Genomic DNA, 11725 nt, shown 5'->3' with positions numbered 1-11725 from the left:
TGAAAATGAGACAAAGGCTGGTGAAACCTTTGCAGGGTCAGGTCATTTTTTTTTTTTAATTCCATAGCCATTTGGTCTGATTGACGTGCTTGACCAATATTGACCAATACCTTTAAACAAGCAGGCAGTCCCACTGGTAGCATCCAAGGCTTTCAGCCAGAGCCTTCTGCATAGGCCTGGCTGCTCCGAAGTTTCCTTCCCTCATCACCTCTTTTGTGCAAAGCCCACCATCTCTCCACAGCCCACCATCTCCCTGGCAAGCAGCTCCTCCCACCTCCCTCCATACTAGGTGGAGCTTAGAGCACTTCGCCTGCCCTTGCAAGTCAGTGAACAATAAATCTGCAGCTCCCTGCAGGGCTCCAAAACCTCCTGCGAGGGTGGAGCAGGAAGAGACTCCAGCAACCGTATTGCCAGATTAGGAGAGACGTGTAGTTGAATGTCTGACAGAGCAGGGCAGCCGTGTATGCTGAGGAAGAAATGGATGCTCAGAACTCTTGCTAAAAAAAGAAAGAAAGAGGCACTAATTAACTACTGGAACTTGCTGCTGCAGGGTTTTATTAGGGCTGTGCTGAGCAAGAATAAGCACACTGTGAAAACATCACCAGCCACACTACAAATGAAGACCCATGTCTCCAGTCCACCTAGAAGGAGGAAGATGCATAGGTATTTAGGTACTCTATAGGGAAAGAAAAAAATCTAGCTCTGAAGCATTTGGCATCTACTCCTCAGTATCGCAGCAGCTGGATTTCCAGTCTTCCTGTAGAAATCTTTGCATCTTCCACACACACAGCCACACCATGACGTACGTGCAAGACTCCTTGTCGGTCTTACTGTTCATAACCCCATTCCTTTTTCTCCCTATAAAATGATGTAAACTAGAAAATTACCATTTCAGACTTCACAGAATTTTATCAGCATGAAATGAAAATCATGCAGCATAAATTGTAGCAGAACTTCAGTCAGTAACAGAAACTGCCCACCAAGACCAACTTGCTCAGGGTCTTGTCATGTGGGCACCAAGAGAAACAGGGCTAAAGAATAGGCCAGGGTCTGGGAAACAGAAAATATTCTCCACAAGAGCTACTGTCATGTTGCTAATCTTGGTCTTAAAACTTATCTTTGAATACTTTGAATGGGAAAAATTGAAACTTGGGGCAAAACTGTCACCTAACGTATAAATAAATAACATCAACAAGTGAGACCTTTACAAAATGTCTAGCATTTGCCAGTGATGAAAGACTTCCCTGCAGCCACAAACCTGTTGTTCCACCTTTCTCCATATGTACACACACACATAGACACAGAATTTAGTGGCTATTTTTACAGATCAGCCTATGGTATCCTCACAGTCTTCTGTGTCCTGTGCCACCCCCTGCCCAGCGTTTGAGTCTGCATCTGACCCTAGCGCGTGGTGGCTCTCCACTACGCCACCCTGCATCAAGGGGGAGAGGAGCAGGGCCAAACACTTCCCAACCCGACGAGGAGAGGAACATGCTGCAAGGTTGAAAGGCTGCAGCAAACTGCTACTGTTTCAAGGACAACAGGGACCAGGCAAAGCACTGCAGCTCTCCAGGCTACACTTCCCTCCTGGGACAGCCTCAAAGCACTCGGGCACCCCTCTTCAGTTAATCTGTCAGCACTAGGTTGACCTTCAAACCACCTGGTTTGAAAACTGTTGCCACCTTGTTGAAGAACTATTTTGATGGCTACATGCCATGGTTCTGGTCAAAATGAATCCTTTCAGGTGCATCACAAATTCACAAGGAAACCTGTCGATTGACCTTTCATTGCATAACACAGCCAACCTTACAACCAGAAATGAACTTAGGTGTTTGATCAGAGCAGTCCCCTGCACTTCCTGAGTCAAGGAACTGAGCCAGATCTAAATCTATATTCTGTGGCCTGGGCCTGTTCTTAGTTTTGATGCTCAACAAGCTGAAGGGACTAGGGAGTTTCTCCATATTGCTTATAAGCTTCCATCAAAACAACTGTAAATGAGTTATGTTTCAAGTATGCAAGAGCTTGCTTCTTCATGCCAAAAAACGATTAGTGTTCTCAAGCTTCCAGCAATGCAAAGCAGAGTCTGAAATGTCCTGATGAGAGATATATGCATTTCCTCTTAGACAATTAATATTGGGGTGGGTTTTATTGCTATTCTTTTTTATGTTGTTAACATCCTGCCCTCTTTCCTGGTTCCTCCCAAAGAGCTACAATGCAATTTGCAAAACTCCCCTTTGTAACATGTAAACATTTACTAAACATTGTCTTTCCACTTTGTATTATGACAAAAGAATAGAAGTCAAGATGTTAAATATATTTCTGTATTTGCATCTGAAAGCCCCAGGCCTTCCTGAACATACTTTTAGATAACTTCCATTGTTTCAAGCACATTACCTTTTCTGTAGATCATCATGTCCATGAAAATCCAAAGGCAAGGTCTTTGCTGAAACACTGCGTAAGACCCGCTTACTACCCGCTGCCTTACAAATATATTAATGCCATATGATGATCATCCATATTCTTTCACCTCATTATTTATTACTGAGATGTACATAGCCTGGCTCACAAACTTACCACTGAGGATCTGAAAATGAGTGGCCAGCCCATCATGCTTATTCTCCAGTGTAATTACAGCTAAACCAGAGGTTGAAACGACATCTGCAGAGGTCATTCCTAGAGCTGTCATAGGCTTTGGTAGCAAAGCCTTGGGTGATGACAGTGATACAACTGGCTTTGTGGGGTGGCCAGAAAGTATCAGCCCTTTGAGTCCAAAGAAGCTTCGCTAGACTTGCGCGGCCTGGGGAGCAGATCTGCGTGGTGCCCAAGCAGCTGGGGAGGCGGGCGAGCTGCTGGCCAGGCTAACCCTGCATCTCGCACACAAACCTCCGGTGAGCCAAAAACTCCCCTGAGTTTTCTCTGAGGCCATAAACACCTGGAAGCACTTCAATCACTTCCCTCACGTCTCTGCTAGATAGAAATCCAGTGGCTTCATCAACTCTGTGTTTGCCAAAGTTTTAGAAATGAAAACAGGACCTTAGACCTAGTTTTGACAACGCATGGAGTATCCAAAGGCTCCTTTTCCAGCCTGCTTGGTAAGTGCCTCTCCATGGCCCCACGCTGGCCTTGCTAACCTTGGCCATCTTGCCAACATGCAGCAACAGACCCACACTGATCTCGTTTTCTCTCCTTTGGGGTTTGCTTCTCTCTCTGCTTGCTGTAAACACGGTCCTAGATTTTGCAGGTGGTAAGAAAGAAAAGGCATTGCTTTCACTCATGTTGTGATGTTCTCCAAGGGCTTAAAATAAAAGTGGTTTCCAGAATTTCATCTTTTATACGCATGAGCAAATGCTTTTCCTTTCATTTTCTTCTTCATTTGTGTGTGTGTGTGTGTGTGTGCGCGCGTGCGCACATGCATGTGCATTTTTTGCATGAGTAAAGAGCATAGCTTACCCCACCACACAGATACATATACGTACATACACAAATTCTTTAAGTGTAATTATCTGGAAATTTTCCAGTTACTCACACCAAAAAGTCCCTCTAAATAAGCAAACACCATTTAAATAAGAACTGCTTGGTGTCACCTGACATTTTTCTTCAAACAGTATGACAACTCCAGCTATGGGGGTGTAAGGATAGAGGCCTGGACTGACTCGCTAATACAGACGTGACTTTGGGAATGTGAATTTGTAAAACTGATTGTGACAATGGAGTGATTTTTTTAAAAGACTTCTCTTTTCTAGGGCCAGGGGAACAGTTTTAGCGCAAGCCTGCTTACACCTTTTTAAAATTATGCCACATCCACAGGGGCCATCTCAGTGAAATTTTTGGAGGGAGGTGGGGCTGTTTGTTTGTTTTAAATAGCCTGTTAACCTCCTCTGCTGCTGCAGACGAAGCCTTCGGGCCAATCCTGCAAACACCTCTGGTATTGTTCAGAGCAGTCGCTTCTGCACCTGCCAGGAAATTTGTAAGATCAGAGGCTTAGATCCACCTCTTGCAACCTCTTTGCCTTCCTGGGAACTCCCCCAAAAGAGCTGACTGGGTAGGATTAGGCTCTTGCTTTGGAAGTTGATTATGTGATCTCTGTTTCTTTCAGTCTTGCCAGCCAGGGCTTACCTCCAGATGAGTATTTCAGCACGTGCTTAACCTTAAGCAATGAGATACTCATGCTTAAAGTTAAGTATAGGCTTAAAAATTTTGTTGGAAGCAAATCACAAGCACATTCTTACATATTTTTCTGGGCTGGGCCTAACCATAGTTCTCCTGTTGAAACAGTCTTTTTCTTTTTCCAACACTTATCCCATCACTGTAATTTCCCTCTTCAATAACACTCTCTAACTGCTTCATTCCAGTGAAACCAAAGGGAAATCACATTTTCTTCTATGGCAAGTAAATCGTAATTGACAATGAACCGTTAGATTACGCACAGCTTGGCAGGAAGAGGTAATATCTTTTATCCAGACCAACTGATCCGGACAATATAGATGGGTTTGTCTAAGACCCAGCTCTCCCTAAAAGCTCTCTCTCTCATATACCTAGTATTCCGGAAGTGCAGCACTACTTGACTACACAGGTTGCTTTTTTAGCAAGGTTTTGTGGGAGGAAAGCTGTCTATTCTGTTAAGCGTCGAGGAAAACAAAAGGAATGCAGCATACTATTCCTCTTCCTTACCCGAGCGCACAGCTGCCTAGCAGAGAGTTAATATCATTGCACATGAGCCATTTCACCTACAGCAAGAAGTGAAAGCATGCGACTACACCCAACAAGTGATCACAGAGCACCCTGCAGGGAATTTGCTTCCATTTCAAAGGGAGAGATCAAAACCCACAGAGGAGGAGGGAAAAAAAAGAAAGAAAGAAGGAAAGAAAGAAAGATGCTCCCAGCCTGTGCATGAGATCAATGTTGGGCCCAACCTCAGAAGTTTTCTGAGAGGAAGGGAGAGATATGGACAGAAGAATCACAGAGCACCTTCAGCGCCTGATTATTTATGTGCCGGGGGTTTGATTCTACACACTGAAATAAATGGGAGGTTTGCCACCAACTTCAATGGAAGCACAAACAAGTCTTATCACCTTGAGGTTTATTGGCTGTCTGCAGAAAGTTTTAAAATTTATATAGAAATTAAACAGAGGATAATTTGACAATTTAACGGTGACGTCGTGGTTTTCACATTAAAAGAGACACAAATTTATCCTTTGGGTTCTATGATTTTTTTCCCCCAGGTGTTTGGGGTTTTTTTAAGAAAAATTCTCATCTTTCAAGGGAAGACTGGTAAAAATAGGATGATCATGTACATAAGAAAATAAGGACTTAAAATTCAACCTTGTCCTCCATCCTTCACTCAAAGTTCAGTAGTTTAAAGCAGCTGGCATTAGTGGTGGCAGCAAATTAGCCATCCTATAAGTAAGTGTTCCACTCCTGGGCTGGAAAACAAGAAAGGCTATCCCAGTGTGAAGTATACCAAATAGGGCACTTGCCCATGAGAAATGACTTTAAAGATGTGCAATGGAGCTTACAAAAGAAAAAAAAAATCACTGTGATTAAAGCCTGTGTTTGGGATCTATCAGCTGGTCAAAAACTGAGGATCTGCCCTGCCTGGCAGAGCCAGGCTCAGGACTCTCTGCAGCTCCTTCGGAAGTCCAGGCTCGAACTGATGTGGAAGTGCCAGACTGCATGACTTCCCAATCCTCTGGTCATCTTGGTCACTTAATTATTAAATTAATCCACTCACTGTGGCCAGTTAGCATCATTTGCAATGGCCTGGTCCACCCTGATTGAGTTTGGGCTCAAAACCTTGATGGCAAATACTTAAATTAAGAACAATGATCTCATTGCTGTTAAAATGAAGCTTAATAAAAGTATCTGTCTTCAGCTGTTTTGGTTAATTTCTTCGGACACGAAAAATACTACCGGGGGCAGCGCAAGTGGCTTTTCTTATATCTAACAGGAGGAGACGGGTCTGGGCTGCAGCTCAGCGCTGCCAGCAACTTTAAGGTGTCTTTTGCAGCCACCCTTGGAGACCTAAAGCTAAGTCAGCTGGTGCTGCTCCCTGCTCCAGTACTGGGGACGGTGGCTGGCCATCCTCCCCACTCTCTCCTCCCGTATCCTGGAGAGGCGTTTCCAGACGTCCACCTTCGCACCTGCGTACAGATCAGTCCTGGAGCCACCGTCGATCGCCCTTTAGCATCTGAGCTGTGGGTGCCGCCCCCGGAGGAAAAGGCAGATACCAGGGAGGCCACAGGAAGGACCGGAGGAAAGGCTGGAGGGTCGCACAGGGATGAATATTCACTGTTTCTCTCCCTGGTCCCTCCCTCTCCCACAAGAAGAAAACTCCCACCACCTAAGAGTGTATTATTTCTTAGGAGAATCCTTGCTCTGGGCAACAACAAGAAAAAATCTTTAAAATTAACTGTGAAAAATACAGTTTGACCAAAACTATTTGAATTTGTGCCAAATTCTGTGATGAGTGTTTTTTTCTTTTTGATTGCCTGTTCAGGGGAGGAGGGAAGAGGAGGAACAGCAAAAACATTTCAGATCAACCTGAAAGGCTTAATTTTTTTCCTCCTGAGATTTTTCCACTTCGGTCAGCGTCCTGAAGAAATCTCTTATTGCTGCAGCTCTGCCGTTTCCAGCCCCCCAGCAGCGCTGAGGTTTCTCTCATGCAGAAACTAGCCCCCGGGGCGGCAGGACTGGCACTGGCCTCGGCGGGTCACCAGGACCCCCAGTTTCGACCCCGGAGGCCGTAGCGAAGCCTGGCCCCGGCCAGCCCGGCGGGTGACGATCCCCGGGCGGTGTTTTGTCTTGGGGATGAGTCGCCCAGCCTGCGCTGCTCAGGCTACGAGCCGCGGCCGCTCAGCGGCTGCTTCGGCGAGGAGACAAGCCCCTGCCTCAAAACGCACCATCTCCAGTTCATGCGAAGCTTTGAAAGGCATCCAAGGGTCTAACTGGGAGGCCCTTAAATGAAAGCGGGTAGGGGGTTTGGATTGCACTTGAGAGCCTACGGTCGGAGGGAGGGAAGCGTGGTGGGGATCCATTTCATCTGCGCTGATATGAAGGGAGCCCAATATAAATGTTTTCTGGCACTTTTATCCCTCCAGCCCTAGGGTTTACACGACGGTTGGCTTTTTCTTAGCTTTTTTTTTTATGTTGTTGTTGGTTTTTGCACTCTGAAGCCTGTTCCAAGTGTAATTTTAGAAGATGCATGTTATTGCATCTGGGGTACCACCATTTGGGTTCACGGCTGGCTGCTGGGCCAGGGCACTCAAGCACCTCTTGCCCCACATCTTGGCCACCTTGCTGGGGACAGCTGACTCGCCAAGGTCAGAGGCTGACGTGGGGCTTCAGCTTTACATGTGGGAATCAAAGTTACATTTCTGTCCAGAGACCTGCTGTTGCCTCCACGCTGCCGAGCTGGTGCCACCCGGATGAGGGCATGGGCCGCCCAGGAGCGGAGGGGGAGAGGGAAGATGCACCTATTAGAGCAGCCTCGAGGCTGCTCTCGTTTATGGCTCTCTCCTCAAGCCTCAATGATGCCGCTGCATTTTCGCAGCTCCGGTGTTAAAAGCACAACGTGCCCTCTCGCCTGAGGCTGGGGAGACGTAGCTCCAGGACGACTTTATTAGCCCGCCATCAGGAGGAAACCTCTGCTGCCCTTAAGCAACAGCTTCGCAGCTGAAGCAGCTGGGGGGGAGGGTGGGGAGCAGGAGCAAAGGGGAGGTGCAGATTTCTCCTTTGCACATCTGCTTTTAATTTTACCCTACTGGAATACTGTAGACATTTTGCATCACTTGATAAAGACCCCCTGGCTGACTGCACCTGAACTGTGGATGCAGACCTTGCTTCCCCTCACCCTGCACTCATAGTGCAAACCAATATTTTTTTTCTGTAGCCAAAACGCTGTTTCATGAGAACCAGAAGCCAAAGGGGAAACTGAAGTATCCTCAGTTTGTCTCACTACCAGGAACAGCATACACCCACAGGTGAGAGGCTGTGAGGAAACAATTCCCCATTCAAATATGTTTTTCCTAAGAGATCTGATGGATAATTTAAAGTATACTAGGAGAAGAGCACTTGAAATGGTCTTCTGTGCAAGCCACCTCCTCAGCTGCCATAACATGACCAGGCTGCAGAGAAGTCAGGCTGATTTATAGTGCTTAAAAGCTGACCTCTGCATATTGAGAGTGATGAAATGTGTCAGCAGCTGCTAAAAGTGGCCACTTCTCCTTCTAATCTTCTAATAAAATATTCAGCAAGCAACCAGAAGTAAAATGATTTTAGGGAGTGGGAGTTTTCCTAACTATATTTTACTGCCAGAACCATGTATCCTTGCCACTTGAGGTGGTTTATGTTCACAAAAGCACTGCAACAACAAGGCTGTGCGTGCGCAGGAAATTCCCTTCACATCACTGTGACATGAGGAGGAGGAACAGGGAGCGTACAATGCATGTAAAAATATAAACACGAGAAATGACCTCATTTGTGCCAACGTTCAGACTGATTATATAGGTTCACGGCCAGAATTTCTCCCATGGTCTTATTTGTGCTCTCCTCACCACTCTGCTGTGTTCTCTGATCAAAAACAGGATAGCATCGTTAAATAAGAGTTGGCCTTATGTCACGTGCTTACCCGCCGATTCCTAGACGCCCTCCCCAGCCAGACGCTGCAGTTGGTCTCCTCACACTCCGAGGGCAGGTCAGCTCCAGCCCTACCACCCTGGGGAAGCAACTGCGCGGGTTAAATGCTCTGCTAGAAATTCTCTGGTGGGAAACACACACACGTAGGAAAATAAAAGATAGGCCTGAGGCTAAGGTCCTGGCAGGAGGGGCAGCAAAACTTGCCCTCCCTTCCCAGCTCTCCCTCTGCGACATCAGGCTGATCAGGGAAGCACAAGGGTTGCCTCAGTCCCCCAGCAGTGGGGTAACAAAATACTTGTGCCGTTTCTCACCCCTCCACACAAGCGGGCTGGCACCCTCCATCCCCTTTTCTCGGGAGCAACCAGGAGCCGCTGCCTCATGGCCCCCTCCCGCCTGCCTCGGCAAGCGATCCAGCCTCCCCTCTCCCGCCGCAGAGCCAAGCTCCTGCCTTCAGGTAAGTCACCCGCATCCCTGCTTCCCCTCTGTCTCGTCCTCAGACAGGGTGACCCACCTTAGCCCTGTTCAGACTCTTTCTAGTGAGCAAAAGCCATGAATACATTGACAAATCCTAATCAGAATAGAGGTGTTGAACTGCTGCATTTCTGCTCTGCAGGAGGCTACGACATTTCATAAGTGAGGGGATTTTTGTTTTCCCCAATTCAGAAAGAAAAAGAAAAATTTCCCACAGAAATGAAATTACTCATGATTTTTTTTTCATCTTGAGGGGAAAAACATGGAACATTTTACTAGAGTTGTTTCCTAGGGAAAAAATAAAGAGCTGGCTCTCAACACTTCAGGACTCACTACTTTAGCCTGCACTGGGGTCCAGTGAGCATCCAGGCACCCCTGACAGTCCCACAAGGGGCTCAGTAAGCCCTGCTGGTGCCTGGGGCGCCAAGAGCCCCTGCTTGCAGGCAGTTTTGGGTTCCTGCCCTGGGGCAGCAAATCCAGAGGCTGTAAGATCCCTGACTCCCGAAGCTGTACAGAGGAGCTGTGCTTGCAGCTACAGATCCCAGCAGCCTTCATGCCCCAGTACCTGAAAAACTTGCCCAAAAGGTTGCCCTCAAACCATGGCCTTGCGGGATGTCTGCTGAGCTCCCCGAGCCGGACATCTGCCCCGCGAGCCACGCATCACGCAGTGCCCGTGCTTGGCCACCACGCAACCAAACGGGGCCACGGAGCCGCCGTGTCCTCTCAGGAAAACGTGCCCGTCATTTGGTTGTTCACCTCCTGCTTGTCTGCCGGCTCCCTCCTTCGTTAAATTAACACCTCGTTATAAAAGGCAAGCTGCTTTGTTCCTACAAATGATACTGGAGGGTGTTTACTTTTCTAATGAATACCCTGTGTAGAATGGAAATCTGTCCCTGGCAGTCCTTAACAAGTGCTTCATTAAGCTGTTTGAAAAATGTTCCTTTCTGTTCTCCTTTGAACAGGTTATGCTTTGCTCTTTTAAGCTTGTTTTTGGCTGCCTCCCCATACCTGAGAGGATGGGTGGAGAGGTGGCCATCTGCTTGCAGAGCAGGCAGCCTCTTTAATCCTCAGAAGCAGGAAATGTGTCCACAGACAGCACCTTCTCCCTACCGGCTCCTGGTCTCTACCTCTCTATCAGGTAAAACAGCATCCCTCCGCCGGCAGTGAAGGAGCAAAACCCATCGCAGCCGCTGAAGGTCTGGCCTGGTAGCGCCTGATCTGGATAGACGGAGACAGCAGCAGTTACCTGCAAGCGGACCTCGGAGGTTCATGCTCTTACGGTACTATTATCAAACTAGGGAGTTCAACAGCAAACTAGAAATATAAGAAGAAGGGTGGGACATAAAGTTACCAGATGTTCGAAACCATGTAAATTCTACTGGGAATTAGGCATCAGCTTTAATATAATATCTGGCCATGCCACAGGGGTAAAACTCCGAGACTGTAACAGCAGAGCCTTGGATTTAAATGGGATTGGGTCCACCTCCTAGTCTGTATTAGCAGCTGCAACTAAAATTGCTTGTAATTTTGTAGAGTACAGCTTGCTTTGAAACCTCTGTTTACTGAAAGCTTTGGGATAAAGGCTGTTTGGTGAAGCTTGCTATCTTCCCAGATCGATAACTGAAAATAGCTACCACATATATTGCCTTTCAACCAAAACTTAAGAAAAGCTCACAGAATGACAGAAAACACAAGGAGCATCCTTACAAGGCAGGAGACCGAATGCTGTGCTGATGAAACTGGACTCCAGAGTCTACCTGCAAAGAATTGCATGTTCTGAGTTCATATATTGCTGCCGTCTGTCTCCAGTCAGTCCCACGTACAAACCAGGAGCCTTTAAAATCCTCCCAGCCTCAAAGGGTATTTCCATGGGCTCCTCCTCTGCCGGGCAGACTGAACAACAGCTATCACGGCAGTCGAGACATATTACCAAAAGACTGGGCTTGAGACTTCTTTCTGGACTTTTGCTAATATAGACCCTAGTGGAGGGGCTTAAAAGCGATGAATTATACTGCTCTGAGGGTGAGAAAAATGCACTAGTTCAAAGCCAGCACAACCTCCTTTGTCCTAAAGCTACTTCAGGAGTCTAATTCATCTGGATAAACAGGTAACATGCTAGAAAACTGTACGTAGCCGCTAAGAGCTCATTCACCAGCATACCTCCAACCCAAGGAGCTCTTAAGACCTACTAAGAGCCGGCATGATTCCCCTTGGGCAAGAAAATTTGGGAAGGGCAACAATTTTGGAAAAATAATCGCATCTCCCTCAGAGTAAATGTAGGTCCTTCCTTTAAGAGCTCTAATGATCTTTCAGTACAAAGTGATGCCAGCACAACACAGGTTTGACAAAAGCACAGAAAAAAAAATTAGCACAGAAAAAGCCAGTTTCCACGAAAGTTCATGTCTTAATTAAGGTACCTCCATCATATGGCTTGGCATGAGCCAAAGCAGCTGGTTCTCAAAGGGCTGGGCGTGAATTCTCTGCCCTTCAGAGTTTTGCTTTTTCCAGCATGTAGTTTATAAACTTGAGAGAAAATAATGTTTGCTCCGTATTGGGCTCTCCAATGGCAAACAAATCCAGTGCTTTAACAGAATAGCTTTTTTTTTTTGGGGGGGGGGTG

This window comes from Apteryx rowi, unplaced genomic scaffold (assembly GCF_003343035.1).
Source record: "Apteryx rowi isolate R43461 unplaced genomic scaffold, aptRow1 scaffold_21, whole genome shotgun sequence".
Taxonomy (NCBI): Eukaryota; Metazoa; Chordata; class Aves; order Apterygiformes; family Apterygidae; genus Apteryx; species Apteryx rowi.
This window is presented reverse-complemented; position numbering follows the sequence as displayed.